This window comes from Dendrobates tinctorius, unplaced genomic scaffold (genome assembly GCF_039654945.1).
Source record: "Dendrobates tinctorius isolate UK_male_01 unplaced genomic scaffold, ASM3965494v1 ptg000165l, whole genome shotgun sequence".
Taxonomy (NCBI): Eukaryota; Metazoa; Chordata; class Amphibia; order Anura; family Dendrobatidae; genus Dendrobates; species Dendrobates tinctorius.
The window spans coordinates 25,401,058-25,424,939 of NW_027361832.1; the positions used below are offsets into that span (position 1 = coordinate 25,401,058).

Consider the following 23,882-nt stretch of genomic DNA (forward strand, 5'->3'; position numbering starts at 1 on the left):
ATGTGCAGTTTGAAGGACAGGGCAAAGTCGAGGGTTACTCCGAGGCAGCGGACTTCCGGTAAGGCCTCTTTCACACTTCAGTTTTTTGCATCAGTTCAAATCCGCCAAAAAGTCAGACAAGCGGATCCGTTCTGAACTGATGTGAACGGATGGCACAGGATCCGTTTTCAGACGGATCCTGAAAATGAGGACATTTAAAGGAACCGCTGGCAGAGAGAGAGAGAGAGAGAGAGAATTTGATTTTTTTGGCCAGCACCCAGAAAGAATTTTGGGTTAAATGAGTGTCTGGAGGATCCGCCAGAGAAAAAAACGTTGCAAGCTCCGTTTTGAAATGGGGATGGTGACTGAGAGCAACTTTTGGCGGATCCTCAAAAAAATGGATGCAATGGACAGCAATCCGTCACAATCTGCCATTAATGGAAGTCAATGGGGGGAAAAAAACGGATCCTCAAAAGGAAATTCAGGATCCGTTTTTTTCAAAACCTGGCGGATTGTGACTGATTGTAAAAAACTGAAGTGTGAAAGAGGCCTAATGTGTCCCACCTGGGTGAATTATAAAATATCAATGTCTATATTGTTACCCCCTCATTTCAACAAACTTGTATTTAATAACTAAATATAAGAAACTTGATAATCTCATTAGAGAAAATGCCTTTTTCTCCCACTTATCAGACACATTTCTTTCCTCTCACACCTGTTAAATACTGCTTAAATCCATCTTGACCTCAACACGGATTATCAAGTTACTGAGGGATCAGGTTGCGATCTACCCACCTTAGGTTATATGTGGAAGTAAGGAGCAAGCAGGATCAGAGAGACTGGGAAAGACTCTGCTGCTTTTTAGCAAATGTTTATCTCACTCCTGAGCTGGATTCACTGCTACATTGCTCAGTACTGCTGTATTTTGTCATCTGGGATGCTGATGTTCTGGGATTGTGCTACGTAAGTAGGGGAAAAGGATTTTATCTACTCCGTTCCAAAAATAAGGATCTTTTCATGTAATGCTAATTTTTATGGCATTCACTAAGGGGGCGTCTCTGACAGGATTCTCAAGGGCAGGTCTTCTGACTGCTCTGTATAATTACCATGGGAGCAACACCCCTAAAGATCACAAAAAGCAGCGCTAAATAAAAAGGCCATATTTCTGACACCCTACAGAGGATATAAGAAAAATAAATGTTCGGAAGCAGTGGGAATAAAATAAAAGCAAAACCTGGCCACTTTTGACTTGGTGACATTCTACCTGTATAGAGTGTTTCTTCTAGACACTGCCCCGTGTGTATAAAGGCATAAGGTGGGCTCACTGTAGTAGTTCTGTAGTACTGATGTGAATGTATTTTCAGGCTGCTACTAATAAACCCGAGTGTTCTTGTTGAGAATGATGTATGGGATATGTAAATCCATGGCGCTGTGTTCCGTCACTGTCCTGTTCGCCTGAATGTCTATAGCCGGTGTCTGATTCTGCCGAGCTTGCTGAATTTCACAAATAATTTGCTGTGCTGTGTCGGCTGATTTATAGAGAGTCCCTGGTGCACAGATGTGACCGGGCAATGAGACAAAAAGGAATCCGGCGCTGTAGATTTTCTGAGCGATGTCTTTTACATTCTGAATTCTTTTTTATTAATAAACATATACGGTAATATGTGGCAGGAGCGCTTAGACATGTAGAATTCTGTCTTCTTAAAGGAGCAGGTTGTATATTTCTACCTTTATTATTGACTCATGAGAATAATTATTGGTCCTGATGACTTTTTTTATGCATTTTTGATACAAGTAGCAAGAATTCTAGACTATTGGGATGTAATGTGGAATAAAGTGCAAGCTTCTATCGAAGTGTGGTTGGTGATCCGCTTATAGCAAGTTATTGAAATGAAAATGGAGTACACTCGTACCCCCTGTAATTCTCCAGCACTCCATAGCTTCTAATCTACTTTGGAACTGTATACTTTTATCCAAAACCTTTTCAAACAAGTTGCAACAAACTTTTCATGGGAAAAATTAGCATTAGATGTTTGTGCATTTATTTTTTTACAGTTTAGTCTCAAAATAGCTATTAGTTTTTTTGTTAAAGAAGTGATTCATTTTATTATAAGCTCCTCAACATTAAAATTGCACCACCAAGAAAGACAAGTTATGGAATTAAGTAAACAGCAGGCTCGATAGACATGGAATTTAAGGGGTAATGTTTCTCCTTGTGGAGCATGCTGTAAGGAGACTTATAGGCCACACAATGCTCCTCTGGAAAATGTAAATATGCAAATAACTTCTGCAGAGAAAAAAAGGACTTTTAGCGAGCCTTGCCATGTTTGCAGATACGTTTCCTGGTGTTGTCTTACTGAAGAGGCTAGTTAAAGATTTCAATTCCAGAGGAACAGTCTCCTTCCAGCACTCTCCACAAGTAGTAACATTACCCCTTAGGTGCCTTGTCAGAAGTTTCTCATCTAGCCAATTCCTGCTTTGCACAGATGATGGGTACACAGTTTATACACATGTCTTAAAATGGAGTTTCTTGTTTGGCTTGTCATCCTAAGTCATACGGCAAGGCTCGTTAAAGGGTCATTATTGGCTATTAAGATTGCAACTTCCAGTAGGTGACGCTAGAGCTTCCAGTCGTCTTTTTTTCTTTTTTTTTTTTTTTTTATCTCTGAAGCTGCTTTTTGGAATGATATGTAAATGCTGAAAAAATTTAAACTAATTTTTCATAGCACCTCGATTTATTCAGTAATGAGTATGAGCACCGTGCACAAAACATCCCACACGTCACAAAACCTTCACCACACAAATGTGGTATCTGCCTGACCGGTTTCGCCACAAGTAGTTTTCTCAAGGGCTCTCGGTCCATATATGCCTTTCCCAGGGAGTCCTCTAGAGCTCCAAGCCGTCATATTAATAGCCTATTGTTTTTAAGCGATTTTCGGAAGGTGCTTCATTGGGTTGTCAGCAGAGGTTTACTCATTTTTGGTCTTTCTGTTCTTTATTGATCACCCTAACACTGATACATAAACTACAGTATAACCATTTACACAGATTTCTATAAAATGACACTTTCGTTGCCTGTCTTTCAGATACTGTGATGCATTTCTCCTGAATGTCTTCCTGAATGTGGATTATACCAGCGACAATAGGTACAAGTTTTTTCTTTTGTATTATTTTTGATGAATACCTGCGGTGGCGTTTTCTTGAGACTCTTGGTTTCAGTGCAAAATCTCCAACAGGGAAGGAACGATCATGAGTCTTTAGTAGGTTTAGAGTTCTCATATGGGTCAAAGGGACCTTTTGGGTTCCCTAGATTTCAGGGTACATGAGCACCTGCACCGATGGCACCCTTTGTAGTCTAATTGTATTCATGTTCCCCTTATTAGTCCATGGTCTTGATGAACCACGTCCGTGTACTGCACTGAGCATTTCATTAAAACGGTTGTCCAGCCTTATGCTACAAGTCTGAAGTTGCTCTGTGACCGCAGTCTTGTGAATCCTCATGTTGTGCACACTGCGCGCTCTGAGGATTCTCCGGGCACGTGACCGCGAATATGTGATTTGCATCCACGCGTTCACTTGTGAACTAGATGGGTGCGGCCTTGCTCAATACAATTCTATTGAGAGAGGCCAGACACAGTCTAGTTGGAATGTGGCCGGGAATATGCATATCGCATACTTGCGATCACATGACTGCACGCTCCCCGCACCGGAGAATCCTTAGTGCACAGTGTGAGGATTCACAAGTCTGCAGTCACATAGGCTACAGGTTTTCAATTAATCTATGGCCGAACAACCCCTTTAAGTGCCGTGCACCACTCAAAACAGATGCACTTGATATGCAGGGTGCACCGCCGCAAGAAATGTCGGCTAGCTGGGGGCTAGTGTTCATTTATGAAGTAAGTTACACCACTTTGGTGGCGCAACGTATGATAAATTTGATAGGCAGGCATGATCTTGCCCCATCCTGCCTATATTTGCTTACCTGGCAGCACAGCCTGTAAATGCCTAAAGACAAGTTGTGCAAAAATATTGCAACTTATTAAGGCAGATTTCAGGCTTAAAGAAGTGCTCCCGGCAAAGTTTTTATCCTTTTAATATATTGTCATCATATTATACCGTCATCATATTATACAGCACTGTGCACTTACAATTGCTCATTTTTCATTTCTACCCAAATAATTCTTCTCTTTTCTCTGTTTAGAAACAGGAAGTCTCTTGTCCCTGCATTTATCATTCCCTCTTCATCTCCTGACCCAGCTTCTCCTTCCTCCTGCTGCCAGGTACTTTGCAGTGATGACTCATACAAGGAAAACTGACTTCCTGTTTCTACTTAGAGCTTAGAAGGAGTCGGTTAGTTAGTTTTTAATCACATAATGTCATAGACCTAATGGAATAGGGAAGAAATAATGGAGTAGAAAGGCAAAATGAGCAAGTGTAAGTGCACAGTGCTATATAATATGATGACTGCAATATATTAAGAGGATACAAATTTTGACGGGAGAAGGAGGAGTGCTTCTTTAATCCTTTCACGACCTTTCACATACATTTACTTCAAAGGTCATGTCCCTGCCTTTGATGTGCATCACATGATAAAATGAATGATGTACCGTAATTCAAAAGTACATCTCGTCCTGCAAAAAACAAGCCCTCATACGGTTATGGGGACGGAAGAATAAAAAAATTATGGCTCTTTAGAATAAGGAGAAGAGTAAATGAAAGCTCAAAAAGTGGAAAATTGCAAAGTCATGAAGGAGTTAAGCACCTTAATGAACCGAGTCCAATGTGCCAATATGTAACATGGGGAGCGTCGCCTGGCCTTTAAGTCGTCTTATGCAAGCTTCTCAACAAAGAGAAACAGTTCTCCCTAGACATCTGTCAAATGCCTTCTTCGCCTATGTACTGCAGCAAGGCGCCTTAAAGGTTCAGGCAATGATTTATAGAGTAGCTACATCCAATAGGAGGCAGTAGAGAGCCAGCATTCGGTCCTTTAATGGAGAACTGTCTTTTATAATATAACTAGAAATAGGCCCGATGCTATCGCATCAGGAGTGCGGTGAAATGAACATCTGTGTATGCTTAGTGGTGCTGACAGGAGCAGCGCGTGTATAGTGCGCAGTTGTGGCTGTTACTGTGCATGCGTGGGATTCGCGGCCACGAACTGCGCCTGCGCAAGTGACTTGCACGTCACCGCTATTCCCGCGCTTGCGTATTAACGACGTAGCTGTTACGGCGCCTGCGTGGGAATAGCGGAAACGTGTATCGTATATACACGGGTATTAGCCGAGGCACCTAATTTTGCCACTGAAAACTGGGTAAGCTTATTGACTCGAGTATAAGCCGCGTATACATACTCCCCCTGTCCTGCCCTGGTATGTGTGGCTCCCCCTCCTGTATGTATGGCTCTCTGGTCCCATCCTGTATGTATGGCTCCCTGGTCCCATCCTGTATGTATGGCCCCCTGGTTCCCTGGTTCCATCTGTATGCATGGCTTGCCTTGGCTCGGCTCCCCCGGTCCTCACTAGTCCTCCCCGCTCCTCCTTGCGCGGTGGCTGCAACTTTCCTGCATTTCGCTCTGTTTTCCCGGCTTCCAGCAGCACTTCCTGTATTCAGCGTTCACGTGGTACCGCTCATTAAAGTAATGAGTATGCACTCCACGCCTATGGGCATCCATATTCATTACTTTAATGAGCGGTACCACGTGAATGCTGAATACAGGAAGTGCTTCTGGAAGCCGGGAAAACAAAGAGAGATGCAACCATTGCAGAGACCGCGCCAGGAGTGGGTGGTGAGTATGTTGTCACAGCTGCTCTCTCCTGCTGCTCCCCCTCCCCCGCTGGCTTGCTGGCTTATACTTGAGTATATACTGAATGTCACTTGCACAGGCGGAGTTTGTGGCCTTGCGGCCACGAACTGCGCCTGCGCAAGTGACGTTGCCGCGGTGCCTTATGGGATTCAGTGACAGCGGCCAACTGGCAATTATATATGTAAATTTATAGCACTGTACAGCAAAAGATTGAAACCTTAAAAACGGAATCAGTGCCAGTGGTGCTGTCCTTTCAGCTTTTACTCATTGGATTAATAAATCCAATCCAAAGGGATTTGGATAGCGAGGAAAATCTGATGAACTGATAACTTTCTGCAGTCATAATCCCAATCCCTATTTATGAATTTGCTTTTCAAATTGACCATAACATTATACGCATGAACTTTACTGCTTATGCTTTTGACTGACAATTGTGCCGAGTTGGGTGTGAATATGTAAATGGCCTGAAAGGAAACCAGCATCCCTGTCCACATTGTGTCCACAGTTACAGTTGTGTGAAAAAGTGTTTGCCCCCTTCCTGATTTCCTATTCTTTTGCATGTTTAGAATCATAGAATCGTAGAGTTGGAAGGGACCTCCTGGGCCATCTGGTCCAACCCCCTGCTCAAAGCAGGATTCGCTAAATCATCCCAGTCAGATGTCTGTCCAGCCTCTGTTTGAAGACTTCTATTGAAGGAGAACTCACCACCTCTCGTGGCAGCCTGTTCCACTCATTGATCACCCTCACTGTCAAAAAGTTTTTTCTAATATCTAATCTGTGTCTCCTCCCATTCAGTTTCATCCCATTGCTTCTAGTCTTTCCTTGTGCAAATGAGAATAAAGATGATCCTTCTACAATGTGACAGCCCTTTAGATATTTGTAGACAGCTATTAAGTCTCCTCTCAGTCTTCTCTTTTGCAAACTAAACATTCCCAAATCCTGCAACCTTTCCTCATAAGACAGGGTTTGCAGACCGGTCACCATTCTGGTCGCTCTTTTCTGAACTTGCTCCAGTTTGTTGATGTCTTTTTTAAAATGTGGTGCCCAAAACTGGACACAATATTCCAGATGAGGTCTGACCAAAGAGGAGTAGAGGGTAATAAATACTTCACGTGATCTAGACTGTATGCTTCTCTTAATACATCCTAGAATTGCATTTGCCTTTTTTGCTGCTGCATCACACTGTTGACTCATATTCAGTCTGTGATCTATTAGTATACCCAAGTCTTTTTCAAATGTGCTGTTGCTTAGCCCTATTCCTCCCATTCTGTATGTATATGCTTTTTTCATTTTTATTGCCCAGATGTAGTACTTTTCATTTTTCCCTGTTAAAAACCATTCTGTTAGTTGCTGCCCACTGCTCCAATTTATTTATATCTCTCTCTCTCTTCTCTAGTATTAGCTATCCCTCCTAGTTTTGTGTCATCAGCAAATTCAATCAGTTTACCCTCAATTCCTTCATCTAAATCGTTGATAAAGATGTTGAACAATACAGGGCCCAGGACAGAGCCCTGTGGTACCCCACTTGATACATTCTTCCAACTGGATGTGTAGCCATTTACGACAACTCTTTGGGTCCGATCACTAAGCCAGTTATGAATCCATCTAACAGTTGCCTTGTCCATTCCATACTTAGTCATTTTTTCAATAAGGATTGTATAAGATACTTTGTCAAATGCTTTGCTGAAGTCAAGATATACTATATCTACAGCATTTCCTTGATCCACCCAATCAGTGATTCCGTCATAGAAGGAAATTAAGTTAGTCTGACATGACTTATTAGTTACAAACCCATGCTGACTCTGTTTAAACATGTTTGTCACATTTAAATGTTTCAGATCAACAAACAAATGTAAATGTTAGACAAAGATAACACAAGTGATCACAAAATGCAGTTTATAAATGAAGGTCTTCATTATCCAATGAAAAAGAAATCCAAACCTACCGGGTCCTGTGTGAAAAAGTGATTGCCTCTTAAACCTAGTAACTGGTTGTGCCACCGTTAGCAGCAACAACTGCAGCCAAGCATCTGCGATAACTGGCAATGAATCTTTTACAATGCTCTGGAGAAATTTTGGCCCTCTCTTCTTTTCAGAATTGTTGTAATTCAGCCACATTGGAGGGTTTCTGAGCATGAACAGCCTTTCTAAGCTTATGCCACAGCATCTCGGTCGGATTAAGGTCCAAGGTAAGGAAGGTAGACACCTGACCACCACTGAACAAGACATGGACGAGGTAAGAGAGGTGGAAATCCTACCACCCCTGAACAAGACGCAGTAGGTGGAACATCAAGTCTGGGCCAAAAAATATCTGAGGACAGATTTTTTCAGAAGTTTCATGGACTGATAAGTTGAGTGTGACTCTTGATGGAACAGATGGATGTTCCTGTGGCTGGATTGATAACAGGTACACACCTCCACTTTGACTCAGGCACCAGCAAGGCGGAGATGGGCTCTGCTATGGGCTATTATTATTAAAGAAGAACTGATTGGTCCTTTCTGAGGTGAAGATGGACTTAAAATCAACTCACATATTTACAGCCAGTTTTTAGAAGACACTTTCTTCAGGCAGTGGTATAGGAAAAAGTCAGTTTGTGTATGGCGCTTGACTCATCGGCCTAAAAGTTTATCGTAAAATGCCCTGACTTTTAGGCTGATGAGTCAGGCGCCATACACATGACTGAAAATTATATAGTTGAAAACGCACCAGCATAGCAATGTGTATATATTATAGTAACCGAAGATAAGTGCAGATATAGGGATATGAAGATCTAACTATCTTCCTCCGAGTGCTGAAGTATTGTAATGGTTGGCTGGCAGCGAAGATGCTTTTCCTCTTCCTACTTCCAATCTCTGTACTGTCCAGGGTATAAAACAAGAGGTTAATTAAAATGAAATACAGAACAGTACAACCGATTCCAGAGTCATAAACTGCTAAGCAGCTCCGATATTGACGCTGCGCCTTCTGTCCTTGTGAAAAGTGGTTTTCTAGGAGGCAGCTGAAATCTATACGATCAATTACACTTGAAGTTCTGGCAGAAGTTTTCGCGCTCGATAACAAAGTGTGACCTTTCCATGTGAGAATGGCGTATCGGCTTATATAGAACATGAGGGAAATGCGGTTTTCGAAAATGTAGACTTGTGCCATAATGCAGTACATTTTGCAAAACGTTCCTCATGTCTAAAAATGTTTATTAAAATGAAGCTAACTAAGCCATGACAGTCGGCATACAAACTTATATATATACAGTAGCAGTGGGTCCCAGATGGCTGTTGTAATCGTCATCTAAAAGACCAGCAGGGTCAGCTGGCTCCAAACTGTCTCGACTTTGCCGGTTACATGGACAAAAAAAAACAACGAGAGTGTTCGAATTTGGGTCAATAAAGAAGTATTATATTATAATCTGAATATAGAAATTCCGGATAATAATAAAAGAAACATTATCCTTAAAAAATATACCTTTATTTAAATGGGGTAACAATAGTATACAACCGTGTCCTCCGTGTAAAATAAATAATTTAGAATAAAAAATAATAAATAAAAGATAAACATAGCAGGCTGGCAAGTCATTAATCTCAAAAATACATATATATATACATATATATAGAAAACAATCACAATATATACAAAATCCTTCTCATATAGATACGTAGGGATAAAAATAGTGATAACCACCCCGAGGGAAAAAAAAAAAAAAAAAAATTTTGGACGTGAACAAAATGTAAATTTCCAAACATTCAAAAGATTATCATCTTAATATAAAGTGCCAAGTGCCAAAGAAAAAACAATATAACTATTGCAAAATATATGGAGTATATAGTGCTTTCCCAATAGCAACAATATGTGACTTTAAACAAAGTGCCAGGTGCAATATAACCAAACAAGGATATAATCATTCAAAGTGCCAAAGTGCATATGACTGGGATGGATAATGAGAAAGAATGAGAAGGATATGTACCTGGAGCACAGCCTGCCGGTCACAGAGAAACACAGCCCCGACGCGCGTGTCGGAATTAATCCTTCGTCAGGGGGTGGTCTCTGATCTAAACCGGGTCCTTTAAATATACATCCACTGATTAATGTCCGGGATTTGGGCCTATTGCGGCGCGCGCGCCGCCATGATAACCCGGATATACAACCCGCCCCCACATCACATGACCGGCAACCCGGAACTAACCGCCGTTGCCTAGTCACAGACGCAGGAGCGAGGAGTCCAGGATCCTGGCTGCGCAAGCGCACAGGTCCACCCACAACAATATTCAGCAGATCCAATGTGAGGGGGAGAGGATTCAACGGCGCATGCGCTAATGGACCAACAGGAGCGTGAATGCGCACGCGCTATCCACAGCATATTGCCATGGACACGCAACGCAGACACACAACCATGTCACCAAAAGCGCATGCGCACTTCCTAAACCCAAACACATGGGTAAAAAATGTCCATATTAAGGAATGAAATGTAAATAGAAAGGGGGAATTAATTGGCACTATATCATAATCACAAAGGATTATATGACTGAATAATAAAATATAATGACCACAATCATATAAATCAAAGTTGTGTGAATTAACAATTATCATAATACAATAGCCACAATATAAGTAAAATATACCCCCGAAATTATATATTTTATATTCACAAAAGAAAAAGAAAGAAAAGAAAAGGAAAAAAGGGGAAATAATAATGTAAATAAATATATAGAAATAAATATAATAAAAATAATAATAATAAAAAATAAAATAATAAAATAAAAAATAATAAATATAAATAAATAATGAAAATAATAATGAAAATATAAATAAAAATAAATATAATAAATAATAAAAATAATAAATAAATAATAAAAATAAATGTGAATAGAAATTAGATAATAATAATACAAAATATATAGGAGAAAGTAGTATATAGAAATGAAGTCTCCATCTTCTTTTCACTTTCCATTTCAGATGTTTATATAGACAAAATATTAACATGTCAATCCATGAATCCTCATAGTGAAGAATCTCACTCAATCGACTCACGAAAAAGGTGAAAAATCTAAAAGAAATATAAAAGGGTTAAAATTATTAAAAATGAGAACAGATTCAGAGAAAGAAAGCAGTTCACAACTTATAATTATAAAAAAGGAGCGAAGCTCAGATTCTCATTTAGTCCTAAGGGCGATACTGTATTAAGGTTCCAGATCCATTTGGCTTCCAACCGAGCCAAGGGAGCACTGATTTTTCCGCCCCTGATATTAGGTTTTATCATATCAATGCCAATTATTCGTAAGAGATCTGCATTGCAGTTATGGTGCATCTTAAAATGTTTCGGAATAGTTTTTAACATATCCAAATCCTCTATTTCTTTTGCAGCAATAATCCCCAAAACGTGTTCCCGAACTCTTACTTTTAACTGTCTTGTTGTCAGTCCGACATATATTAAGGAACATGGGCAGGTAGCATAATAAACTACCGCTTTTGATGTACATGTTATTGTATGTGTAATTTTATATGTCTTAGACCCATCTGAATTAGAGAATGTATTAGCCCGATCAACGTTTGGACATGCCACACATCTGCCGCATGGTTTACATCCCCAAGGTGGTTTTGACATTGATAAAAATGTTGACTGGACTGGATCAGAAACATAATGGCTTTTAACCAATTTATCTCCCAAATTTGCTGATCTTCTATATGTCATACTCGGTTCTGGTCCAACATATTTGGATAGTATAGCATCGGTATGCAATATAGGCCAGGCTTTCCTTAAACAATTCACCATAGCATCTGTCTGACCGTGATATTGGGTAATAAATCTCACTGTTTTCTCTGTTTTGGACGGTTTGGCAGAATAAAGTGCTTCATGACGAGAGGTATTTTTTGCCCTATTAAAAGCACTTTTAATGGATCTATTACTATAACCGCGTTGTAAAAATCTGAGTTTAAGATCCTCCGCCTGTTTCCTAAAGTCCTCTTCGCTGGAACAAATCCTACGCAGCCGTAGAAATTGGCCGATAGGGATTGATCTTATTAGGGCTGGGGGATGTGCCGAAGTTGCATGAAGATATGAGTTCACTGCGGTGGATTTACGAAACAAATCAGTCTGCACACAATTCTCTTTATCTCTTCGAACACTAACATCCAAAAAATCAATTACATCTTTATTTACTTGATAAGTAAGATGTATATTAAGAGAATTAGAGTTCAAATTGGATATAAATTCTTTAAGTGTTTCTACTGGTCCTTGCCAAATCAAAAAAATGTCGTCAATGTATCGCGCCCAAAAGAGAACGCGATCCACTGACGACAGATGATCTGATAAAAAGAGGTCCCTCTCCCACAGCCCCAGGAATAAATTAGGATATGCTGGTGCAAATGATGCACCTATAGCTGTACCCTGGAGCTGCAGGTAGAAGGACCCCTTGAAAAGAAAAAAATTGTGTGACAGTGTGAAGGACAATAATTCCTCTACAAATTGATTCATGGACATAGACATTGTTGAAGAATTCAAGTAGAACTTTGCTGCTTTAATACCATCTGAGTGACGTATATTTGTATATAATGACTCAACGTCACAAGTCACAAATAGTGTATCCTCTCCAATGTGTAGTCCATCCACCTTTTTGAGAAAATCATTCGTATCCTTAATAAAGGATGGTAAAGATTCCACTAATGGCTGTAATTTGGAATCAACAAATTTATTAATATTTTCCATGTAATTCCCACATCCTGAGATTATTGGTCTCCCTGGTGGTATGGTTTTATTTTTATGGATCTTGGGTAGCAAATATAGGGTGGGAATGGATGGTTCATCAATCAAAAGAGCTGTAAACAATTCCCTTGATATAACCCCACCATTTTGGGCTTTCTCAAGAATACACCGAAGTTCTGCTTGAAATTTGCTCAAAGGATTGAATGTTAACTTCTTGTAACATGTATCATTTTTTAATTGACGAAATGCCTCCGTCTCGTACAAGGTTTTAGGCCAAACCACCACATTCCCACCCTTATCCGCTGGTTTAAAAACCACATCATTCAATTTCTGAAGTTTTTGGAGACCATCTCTCTCTTGTTTATTCAGATTACTCCTACTAGGATATCGTGAGATTTTCTCAAAGTCCTTACTCACAGTCTTTACGAAAACATCAATCACAGGACAAGTGGATAATGGTGGAAATCTACGGGAACGCGGCCGGATTGATAGAGGGATCTTACCTTCCTCTAACGTATTGTGTTCATGGGCCAAATCATCAAGGATAGTTAGCGCCTCTTGTTCCTCTTCTGTAGGGAATAATTTAAACATAGTTTCATCATGAAAGTAACGTTTAAATAATAGCTTTCTTGCAAAAAGATTTAAGTCTTTGATTGCAATGAAAGGATCAAAATACGAGGTTGGACAAAACATAAGACCTCTACTCAATAAATCATTTTCAATAGGAGAGAAATTATGTTTGCTTAGGTTAATTACCTTAAAATTGTTCCCATAATTCTCAGGAGAGTATCTAGTAAAACGCTTTGTAGAGTGATATCTTAACTCCCTTTTGCGTTTAGGTGTAGAGATATTAGATATGGATACAGAAGCGGAAGTTGAGGCGCCAGATATATCACTCATTGGTGGATTAGATGTCACTGATAAGAGCCGATCCCGTTGACTATCCCCATTGCCATCATGTAACTGATTTTTTCGCCATTTACATATTCTTCCTGAATTGAAATCCCTTTGATCTCTACTGAGTTTGTTACTCTGATTAACTTGTATATCTTTTATCCACTGGTCAATATATTTATCTAATTGCAGGCTCATTGATTGTAGTTGTTCACCAGAGAGGTTGGATTTGGCATTATTATATGCTTCCTCCAAACTTTTGTCTATCTCAGACAAGGAATTTTCATTCAATTTAATTAATAGTTCCATTAATTTCCTAGACGTTTCATTGCATGTTGTCTCCCAACTTTGAATAAAGTCTTTATCACTAACCACAAATGACGGAGTGACTTGGACTCTCAGGCCTCTCGGAATAAGTTGTTTGTCAATATAATTTTCTAAGAAGGCTTTATTCCACCAATATCGTATTCTTTTATGTGTTAAATTTTGGATGGTATTAAATATGGATTCAAATTGTGAACTGCCAATAACCATTGCTGTAGTACCACTGTTACCAAAGACTTCTTTAACTCTTCCTTGCCAGGATAATTCCCTAGCTTTGAAGTCCATTATCAGGCAGAAAAAACCTGTGCAAAACACAGAGATTAGCAAAAAACACCAATATAACCTGAATTTAGCAGATATTTGAATAAATCAGCCAAATATTTATATATAATGATAATAATTCTACTGTATATAACAGCTAAAAGAATGGTGGACCATTCGAAATATTAAGAAAAACCAACAAGAGAGTGTTCGAATTTGGGTCAATAAAGAAGTATTATATTATAATCTGAATATAGAAATTCCGGATAATAATAAAAGAAACATTATCCTTAAAAAATATACCTTTATTTAAATGGGGTAACAATAGTATACAACCATGTCCTCCGTGTAAAATAAATAATTTAGAATAAAAAATAATAAATAAAAGATAAACATAGCAGGCTGGCAAGTCATTAATCTCAAAAATACATATATATATATATATATATATATATATATATATATATACATATACATATATATAGAAAACAATCACAATATATACAAAATCCTTCTCATATAGATACGTAGGGATAAAAATAGTGATAACCACCCCGAGGGGAAAAAAAAAAAATTTTTGGACGTGAACAAAATGTAAATTTCCAAACATTCAAAAGATTATCATCTTAATATAAAGTGCCAAGTGCCAAAGAAAAAACAATATAACTATTGCAAAATATATGGAGTATATAGTGCTTTCCCAATAGCAACAATATGTGACTTTAAACAAAGTGCCAGGTGCAATATAACCAAACAAGGATATAATCATTCAAAGTGCCAAAGTGCATATGACTGGGATGGATAATGAGAAAGAATGAGAAGGATATGTACCTGGAGCACAGCCTGCCGGTCACAGAGAAACACAGCCCCGACGCGCGTTTCGGAATTAATCCTTCGTCAGGGGGTGGTCTCTGATCTAAACCGGGTCCTTTAAATATACATCCACTGATTAATGTCCGGGATTCGGGCCTATTGCGGCGCGCGCGCCGCCATGATAACCCGGATATACAACCCGCCCCCACATCACATGACCGGCAACCCGGAACTAACCGCCGTTGCCTAGTCACAGACGCAGGAGCGAGGAGTCCAGGATCCTGGCTGCGCAAGCGCACAGGTCCACCCACAACAATATTCAGCAGATCCAATGTGAGGGGGAGAGGATTCAACGGCGCATGCGCTAATGGACCAACAGGAGCGTGAATTCAGGTTATATTGGTGTTTTTTGCTAATCTCTGTGTTTTGCACAGGTTTTTTCTGCCTGATAATGGACTTCAAAGCTAGGGAATTATCCCGGCAAGGAAGAGTTAAAGTCGTCTTTGGTAACAGTGGTGCTACAGCAATGGTTATTGGCAGTTCACAATTTGAATCCATATTTAATACCATCCAAAATTTAACACATAAAAGAATACGATATTGGTGGAATAAAGCCTTCTTAGAAAATTATATTGACAAACAACTTATTCCGAGAGGCCTGAGAGTCCAAGTCACTCCGTCATTTGTGGTTAGTGATAAAGACTTTATTCAAAGTTGGGAGACAACATGCAATGAAACGTCTAGGAAATTAATGGAACTATTAATTAAATTGAATGAAAATTCCTTGTCTGAGATAGACAAAAGTTTGGAGGAAGCATATAATAATGCCAAATCCAACCTCTCTGGTGAACAACTACAATCAATGAGCCTGCAATTAGATAAATATATTGACCAGTGGATAAAAGATATACAAGTTAATCAGAGTAACAAACTCAATAGAGATCAAAGGGATTTCAATTCAGGAAGAATATATAAATGGCGAAAAAATCAGTTACATGATGGCAATGGGGATAGTCAACGGGATCGGCTCTTATCAGTGACATCTAATCCACCAATGAGTGATATATCTGGCGCCTCAACTTCCGCTTCTGTATCCATATCTAATATCTCTACACCTAAACGCAAAAGGGAGTTAAGATATCACTCTACAAAGCGTTTTACTAGATACTCTCCTGAGAATTATGGGAACAATTTTAAGGTAATTAACCTAAGCAAACATAATTTCTCTCCTATTGAAAATGATTTATTGAGTAGAGGTCTTATGTTTTGTCCAACCTCGTATTTTGATCCTTTCATTGCAATCAAAGACTTAAATCTTTTTGCAAGAAAGCTATTATTTAAACGTTACTTTCTTGATGAAACTATGTTTAAATTATTCCCTACAGAAGAGGAACAAGAGGCGCTAACTATCCTTGATGATTTGGCCCATGAACACAATACGTTAGAGGAAGGTAAGATCCCTCTATCAATCTGGCCGCGTTCCCGTAGATTTCCACCATTATCCACTTGTCCTCTGATTGATGTTTTCGTAAAGACTGTGAGTAAGGACTTTGAGAAAATCTCACGATATCCTAGTAGGAGTAATTTGAATAAACAAGAGAGAGATGGTCTCCAAAAACTTCAGAAATTGAATGATGTGGTTTTTAAACCAGCGGATAAGGGTGGGAATGTGGTGGTTTGGCCTAAAACCTTGTACGAGACGGAGGCATTTCGTCAATTAAAAAATGATACATGTTACAAGAAGTTAACATTCAATCCTTTGAGAAAATTTCAAGCAGAACTTCGGTGTATTCTTGAGAAAGCCCAAAATGGTGGGGTTATATCAAGGGAATTGTTTACAGCTCTTTTGATTGATGAACCATCCATTCCCACCCTATATTTGCTACCCAAGATCCATAAAAATAAAACCATACCACCAGGGAGACCAATAATCTCAGGATGTGGGAATTACATGGAAAATATTAATTTTTTGATTCCAAATTACAGCCATTAGTGGAATCTTTACCATCCTTTATTAAGGATACGAATGATTTTCTCAAAAAGGTGGATGGACTACACATTGGAGAGGATACACTATTTGTGACTTGTGACGTTGAGTCATTATATACAAATATACGTCACTCAGATGGTATTAAAGCAGCAAAGTTCTACTTGAATTCTTCAACAATGTCTATGTCCATGAATCAATTTGTAGAGGAATTATTGTCCTTCACACTGTCACACAATTTTTTTTCTTTTCAAGGGGTCCTTCTACCTGCAGCTCCAGGGTACAGCTATGGGTGCATCATTTGCACCAGAATATGCTAATTTATTCCTGGGGCTGTGGGAGAGGGACCTCTTTTTATCAGATCATCTGTCGTCAGTGGATCGCTTTCTCTTTTGGGCGCGATACATTGACAACATTTTTTTGATTTGGCAAGGACCAGTAGAAACACTTAAAGAATTTATATCCAATTTGAACTCTAATTCTCTTAATATACATCTTACTTATCAAGTAAATAAAGATGTAATTGATTTTTTGGATGTTAGTGTTCGAAGAGATAAAGAGAATTGTGTGCAGACTGATTTGTTTCGTAAATCCACCGCAGTGAACTCATATCTTCATGCAACTTCGGCACATCCCCCAGCCCTAATAAGATCAATCCCTATCGGCCAATTTCTACGGCTGCGTAGGATTTGTTCCAGCGAAGAGGACTTTAGGAAACAGGCGGAGGATCTTAAACTCAGATTTTTACAACGCGGTTATAGTAATAGATCCATTAAAAGGGCTTTTAATAGGGCAAAAAATACCTCTCGTCATGAAGCACTTTATTCTGCCAAACCGTCCAAAACAGAGAAAACAGTGAGATTTATTACCCAATATCACGGCCAGACAGATGCTATGGTGAATTGTTTAAGGAAAGCCTGGCCTATATTGCATACCGATGCTATACTATCCAAATATGTTGGACCAGAACCGAGTATGACATAAAGAAGATCAGCAAATTTGGGAGATAAATTGGTTAAAAGCCATTATGTTTCTGATCCAGTCCAGTCAATATTTTTATCAATGTCAAAACCACCTTGGGGATGTAAACCATGCGGCAGATGTGTGGCATGTCCAAACGTTGATCGGGCTAATACATTCTCTAATTCAGATGGGTCTAAGACATATAAAATTACACATACAATAACATGTACATCAAAAGCGGTAGTTTATTATGCTACCTGCCCATGTTCCTTAATATATGTCGGACTGACAACAAGACAGTTAAAAGTAAGAGTTCGGGAACACGTTTTGGGGATTATTGCTGCAAAAGAAATAGAGGATTTGGATATGTTAAAAACTATTCCGAAACATTTTAAGATGCACCATAACTGCAATGCAGATCTCTTACGAATAATTGGCATTGATATGATAAAACCTAATATCAGGGGCGGAAAAATCAGTGCTCCCTTGGCTCGGTTGGAAGCCAAATGGATCTGGAACCTTAATACAGTATCGCCCTTAGGACTAAATGAGAATCTGAGCTTCGCTCCTTTTTTATAATTATAAGTTGTGAACTGCTTTCTTTCTCTGAATCTGTTCTCATTTTTAATAATTTTAACCCTTTTATATTTCTTTTAGATTTTTTACCTTTTTCGTGAGTCGATTGAGTGAGATTCTTCACTATGAGGATTCATGGATTGACATGTTAATATTTTGTCTATATAAACATCTGAAATGGAAAGTGAAAAGAAGATGGAGACTTCATTTCTATATACTACTTTCTCCTATATATTTTGTATTATTATTATCTAATTTCTATTCACATTTATTTTTATTATTTATTATTTTTTATTATTTTTTATTATTTATTATATTTATTTTTTTTATTATTTTTATTTATATTTTCATTATTATTTTCATTATTTATTTATATTTATTTATTTTTTATTTATTTTATTTTTTATTATTTTTTTTATTATTTTTATTATATTTATTTCTATATATTTATTTACATTATTATTTCCCCTTTTTTCCTTTTCTTTTCTTTCTTTCTTTTTCTTTTGTGAATATAAAATATATAATTTCGGGGGTATATTTTACTTATATTGTGGCTATTGTATTATGATAATTGTCAATTCACACAACTTTGATTTATATGATTGTGGTCATTATATTTTATTATTCAGTCGTATAATCCTTTGTGATTATGATATAGTGCCAATTAATTCCCCCTTTCTATTTACATTTCATTCCTTAATATGGACATTTTTTACCCATGTGTTTGGGTTTAGGAAGTGCGCGTGCGCTTTTGGTGACATGGTTGTGTGTCTGCGTTGCGTGTCCATGGCAATATGCTGTGCATAGCGCGTGCGCATTCACGCTCCTGTTGGTCCATTAGCGCATGCGCCGTTGAATCCTCTCCCCCTCACATTGGATCTGCTGAATATTGTTGTGGGTGGACCTGTGCGCTTGCGCAGCCAGGATCCTGGACTCCTCGCTCCTGCGTCTGTGACTAGGCAACGGCGGTTAGTTCCGGGTTGCCGGTCATGTGATGTGGGGGCGGGTTGTATATCCGGGTTATCATGGCGGCGCGCGCGCCGCAATAGGCCCAAATCCCGGACATTAATCAGTGGATGTATATTTAAAGGACCCGGTTTAGATCAGAGACCACCCCCTGACGAAGGATTAATTCCGACACGCGCGTCGGGGCTGTGTTTCTCTGTGACCGGCAGGCTGTGCTCCAGGTACATATCCTTCTCATTCTTTCTCATTATCCATCCCAGTCATATGCACTTTGGCACTTTGAATGATTATATCCTTGTTTGGTTATATTGCACCTGGCACTTTGTTTAAAGTCACATATTGTTGCTATTGGGAAAGCACTATATACTCCATATATTTTGCAATAGTTATATTGTTTTTTCTTTGGCACTTGGCACTTTATATTAAGATGATAATCTTTTGAATGTTTGGAAATTTACATTTTGTTCACGTCCAAAAATTTTTTTTTTTTTTTTTCCCTCGGGGTGGTTATCACTATTTTTATCCCTACGTATCTATATGAGAAGGATTTTGTATATATTGTGATTGTTTTCTATATATATGTATATATATATGTATTTTTGAGATTAATGACTTGCCAGCCTGCTATGTTTATCTTTTATTTATTATTTTTTATTCTAAATTATTTATTTTACACGGAGGACACGGTTGTATACTATTGTTACCCCATTTAAATAAAGGTATATTTTTTAAGGATAATGTTTCTTTTATTATTATCCGGAATTTCTATATTCAGATTATAATATAATACTTCTTTATTGACCCAAATTCGAACACTCTCTTGTTGGTTTTTCTTAATATTTCGAATGGTCTACCATTCTTTTAGCTGTTATATACAGTAGAATTATTATCATTATATATAAATATTTGGCTGATTTATTCAAATATCTGCTAAATTCAGGTTATATTGGTGTTTTTTTCGGTTACATGGACAGAAGTTATGCCAAACGCTTCCATTCTGCAAATGAGCTCCACTTTGTTATACCACTTCTGTACGGTTGGCAGGACTATAAATGTTCAATTCATTGGCATAAGGGTGCTATTACATCGGCATTAACCACTAGTTGCTGTGCGGCATCTGTATTTGCCGTTTGTAAGCATGGCGAACGGGGATGTGGACTTGATAGAATCGTCCGCTTTGAAAAAAAAAAAATCTTTTAACATTGGTTACAGGCAATTAATTTCTTAACATTCATTGAAAGTTAGAAAAGTTTCGAAAATGTTAATATAAATATATTTTATCTCAATATAACTTTTGCACAGGTAAGCCAAGTCCACGGACAAATTTTCACCACTTGGTGCATTATGGTGTAGGGAAGGTGACCTGACGGACGGACTTGTCAGAATAGAGAAAGGAAGGTTTGCACAGTTTAGACGGGTGTCAGTTATTACAGTGGGGAAACAGCTTGGAAAGTATAGTGGACATGCAGTACCTTGGGTTGACCATTAGAGGGCAGGGAGGAGTGTGAGCAAAGGACTTGACATCAGCTTAGGGCTTAAGAAACCGTTGGTCATGGGGGGGCGGAGTTAGAGGGAACCGGGAAAGATATAAATTTGACAGGAGGGTTCCAGAAAGTTCCAGTTCCCAGGGGGAGCTCAAGTGACGAGGAGACTGTGACAGTTGTGTCACTGTGAGGAAAACCCAACCAGGGGGACTGAGGAGAAAGAAAGTCAGGGGGTTGGTCCTGACACGAAGACCGCAATATAGACGAGGCACAGAGGTAAAGCATACCGTATTGAGGAAGACGTCTGACCAGTAAAATTACTGTTGGTTTACGGGCCTAAGGCGGCCACAGTGACGGACCTGTCAGGAGCGTCAATAAGCGAAAAGGGACGGTACGTATATATACGTCCCTGGTGAAGAGTATGTTGTGTTAATGTGTACTGTAACCGGAGGGCCTTGAAGAGAATTGCGGTGTGCTGAGAGGCCGTCAGGTGGATGGCGAGAGAATAAAACTTTGACCTGTTGCACCCGAAACCTGCCTCCAAATTGTCTGTTACGTCTCTGTGTGGTAAAAGAGTGACCACCCCCCAGTCCGGCCCGCGAACCCTACAATGGCATCCCAAACGCCAAAGTAAATGGGCAGAAGCGCTCAGCTACGTGCTTACAACTCCTGCTTCCATCAACTCTGCTCTTTCTTTGGAGCAGTGCCCGCGCTCTTAGCCTGCATCAGGGTGGATTGATTTAAATCACGCCGATTTAAATCATGATTTAAATCACGATTTAAATCAAAAGATTTTTTTCTATTTAAATCGGATCGATTTAAATCATGATTTTAATCAAAAGGGTTTTTTTTAATATAAATCACGATTAAAATGAGAAGTGAGAGCAGTGTGCATGTGCGCCCATAGTTACACGGACGAAACTAGGGGCAACGATCTAACGCCAGGGTGAGGGGGGGACCCCAAAGTAAGTAAAAATCTTTTTTGTTTTACTATATGGCAATAGGTAGGTGTTTAAAAGCAGCATGTCTTAATTGTATAAACTATTAATAGCCTCCACATTTTGTTCATACTGCCCCTTTAATTCCACACTTCTAGCTTGGTTTCAGTTTTGGTTTAGTTTCTTTTTCCCTGCATTCAGTTGACATGCCCAAACTTGTTGGATAGTCAGCAGTACTTGGCTCAGGCTGTAGTAACATCAGCAGTGCTTGGCTCAGGCTGTAGTAACAATCAAACTTCATAAGTGATCTGTGTGAGCCTGCCATGGCAGCAGGTCATAAGAGAGACCCTATTTGGGTTCATTTTGTTGAGATGCCAGCAGCAGATCTTGGAAAGAAAGGTGCAAGAGCAAAGTGCAAATACTGTCAAAAGGATATCCAAGGACTTGTTTGCCGTTTGAAATCACATTATGAAAACTGCAACCAGAAGGGAAATGAAGATGTTGATAGTGATACAACTAATGTCAATGAACCCCCACAGCTTCTTATGCACCAGGAGCCTAGTACTAGTAGTGGTAAGTCTGGCAATTAATTTACAACCTATTTTTTTAACAGACATTTTACTGGGATGGTTAAAGTCTATGAAAAGAAAAATTTCTAGCACTGGTAGTTCTGGAGTATAGAATTTAAATTTATGTTAAGGCAATATTTCACAGAAAATTAACGCTAAAGGACATGTGCACCTTTATTTTTTTAAGGTGCACATGTCCTCCCCCCGCAGCGCTCTTACCTCCGATCCCCGCAGCGCTGAGATCCGTGGCTTCGTTTTGACCGTCCGCCTCCCGTCCTCCGGTTGCGGCCTACTCGCAGTGATCCAGCGGCGTGACGTCAGCGGGCCGCACGCTCCATTGAAATGAATGGAGGCGCGCTCGCGGACGGGCAGAACGAAGCCACGGATCCCCGCAGCGCTGACATCGGAGGTAAGAGAGCTGCGGGGGGAGGACATGTGCACACTGTGACTGGCTGCACCTTAAAAAATAAAGGTGCACATGTCCTTTAAGTAAAAATAAAGTGTGTATACGCTTATTTTTTTTTTTATTGTAGGCTGCAATTCACTTTTGAAGTCTGCCAAATTGACCATTTTAAAAAAAAAAACATTTTTAAAACTTTTGTGACATAATTTTTTTCAGTTGCTGAGGCTCTGATATTAGTTACCAGTATTACAGCAACCTCACCGGAAAACTTGAGTAGCATAACTTTTGAGACAGCCCTTATAGGACGAGGACCATTACATTGTTCAAAAAGTTTGTTTCAATATTTTCGTTATATTTCTTCAAATACGCAGTCGATTTATATTTTTAATTTCTGTGCTTTCAGGGTCAAATATGGCTTGTGCTGCACGTGACAATCAATATCTGGGTACAACTTCAACAAAGCAGCCCAAAAAAAAACTTTGCGTGCAAAGTGTAGAAAAATTCATCTTAAAGACTACGACGAGCCAGAAAGAACATTTTGATGAATTAATTGCTAAATTCATATTTGCAACCAATTCTTCTTTCCGACTAGTTGAGCACCCATTGTTTGTACAAATGATCGAAGGAATTAGACCAGGCTACAAACCACCAAGTAGATTTGATATCTCAGGAAAACATCTTCAGGCTGTATACGACATAGAAAGAGCGGCTTGTACAAAATATTTGAAAGACAAGGTTGTTAACATGAGCTTGGATGGTTGGAGCAACATCCACAACGACCCCATAATTTGCACTTGTGTCACAACAGAAGATGGTGAAACTTACCTTACAGACACAATCGACACATCTGGAAATTCACATACTGCTGAATATTTACTTGAAATTGCTAAGAACTCAATTCACCAATGCCAAGAACAGTTTGGATGTAAAGTAAGGAGCTTAGTTACTGATAACGCAAGCAATGTGGCAAAAATGCGAGCGGAACTGGCACAGGATGACACAAATGTCATTACATACGGTTGTTCTGCCCATTTGTTGCATCTTTTGGCAAAAGACCTGCATATTTTGGGTGTCAAGGAACATGTTGTAGAAATTGTTAAATATTTCCGCAATAATCATTTTGCACATGCAACCTACAAGGAAATGGGAGGACTGAAGTTGGTTCTACCACAAGATGTTAGATGGAATACCTTGGCTGACTGCTTGTAACTGTTTATTAACAACTGGT

The 23,882-nt window shown here is 39.0% G+C and overlaps 1 protein-coding gene across 2 annotated transcripts in view; it reads left to right on the plus strand.

Annotated features, from left to right (window-relative positions):
• Positions 1–23,882, plus strand: part of PAG1 (phosphoprotein membrane anchor with glycosphingolipid microdomains 1) — a 248,022-nt gene that overhangs the window by 53,390 nt on the left and 170,750 nt on the right. The window contains exons 2-3 of one of the 2 annotated variants that reach the window (XM_073550600.1): positions 3,066–3,125; positions 4,181–4,259. The gene's annotated coding sequence lies outside the window, so the exon portion shown is untranslated. The remainder of the gene's footprint in view (positions 1–3,065; positions 3,126–4,180; positions 4,260–23,882) is intronic. The other variant, XM_073550599.1, reaches the window with a different exon arrangement.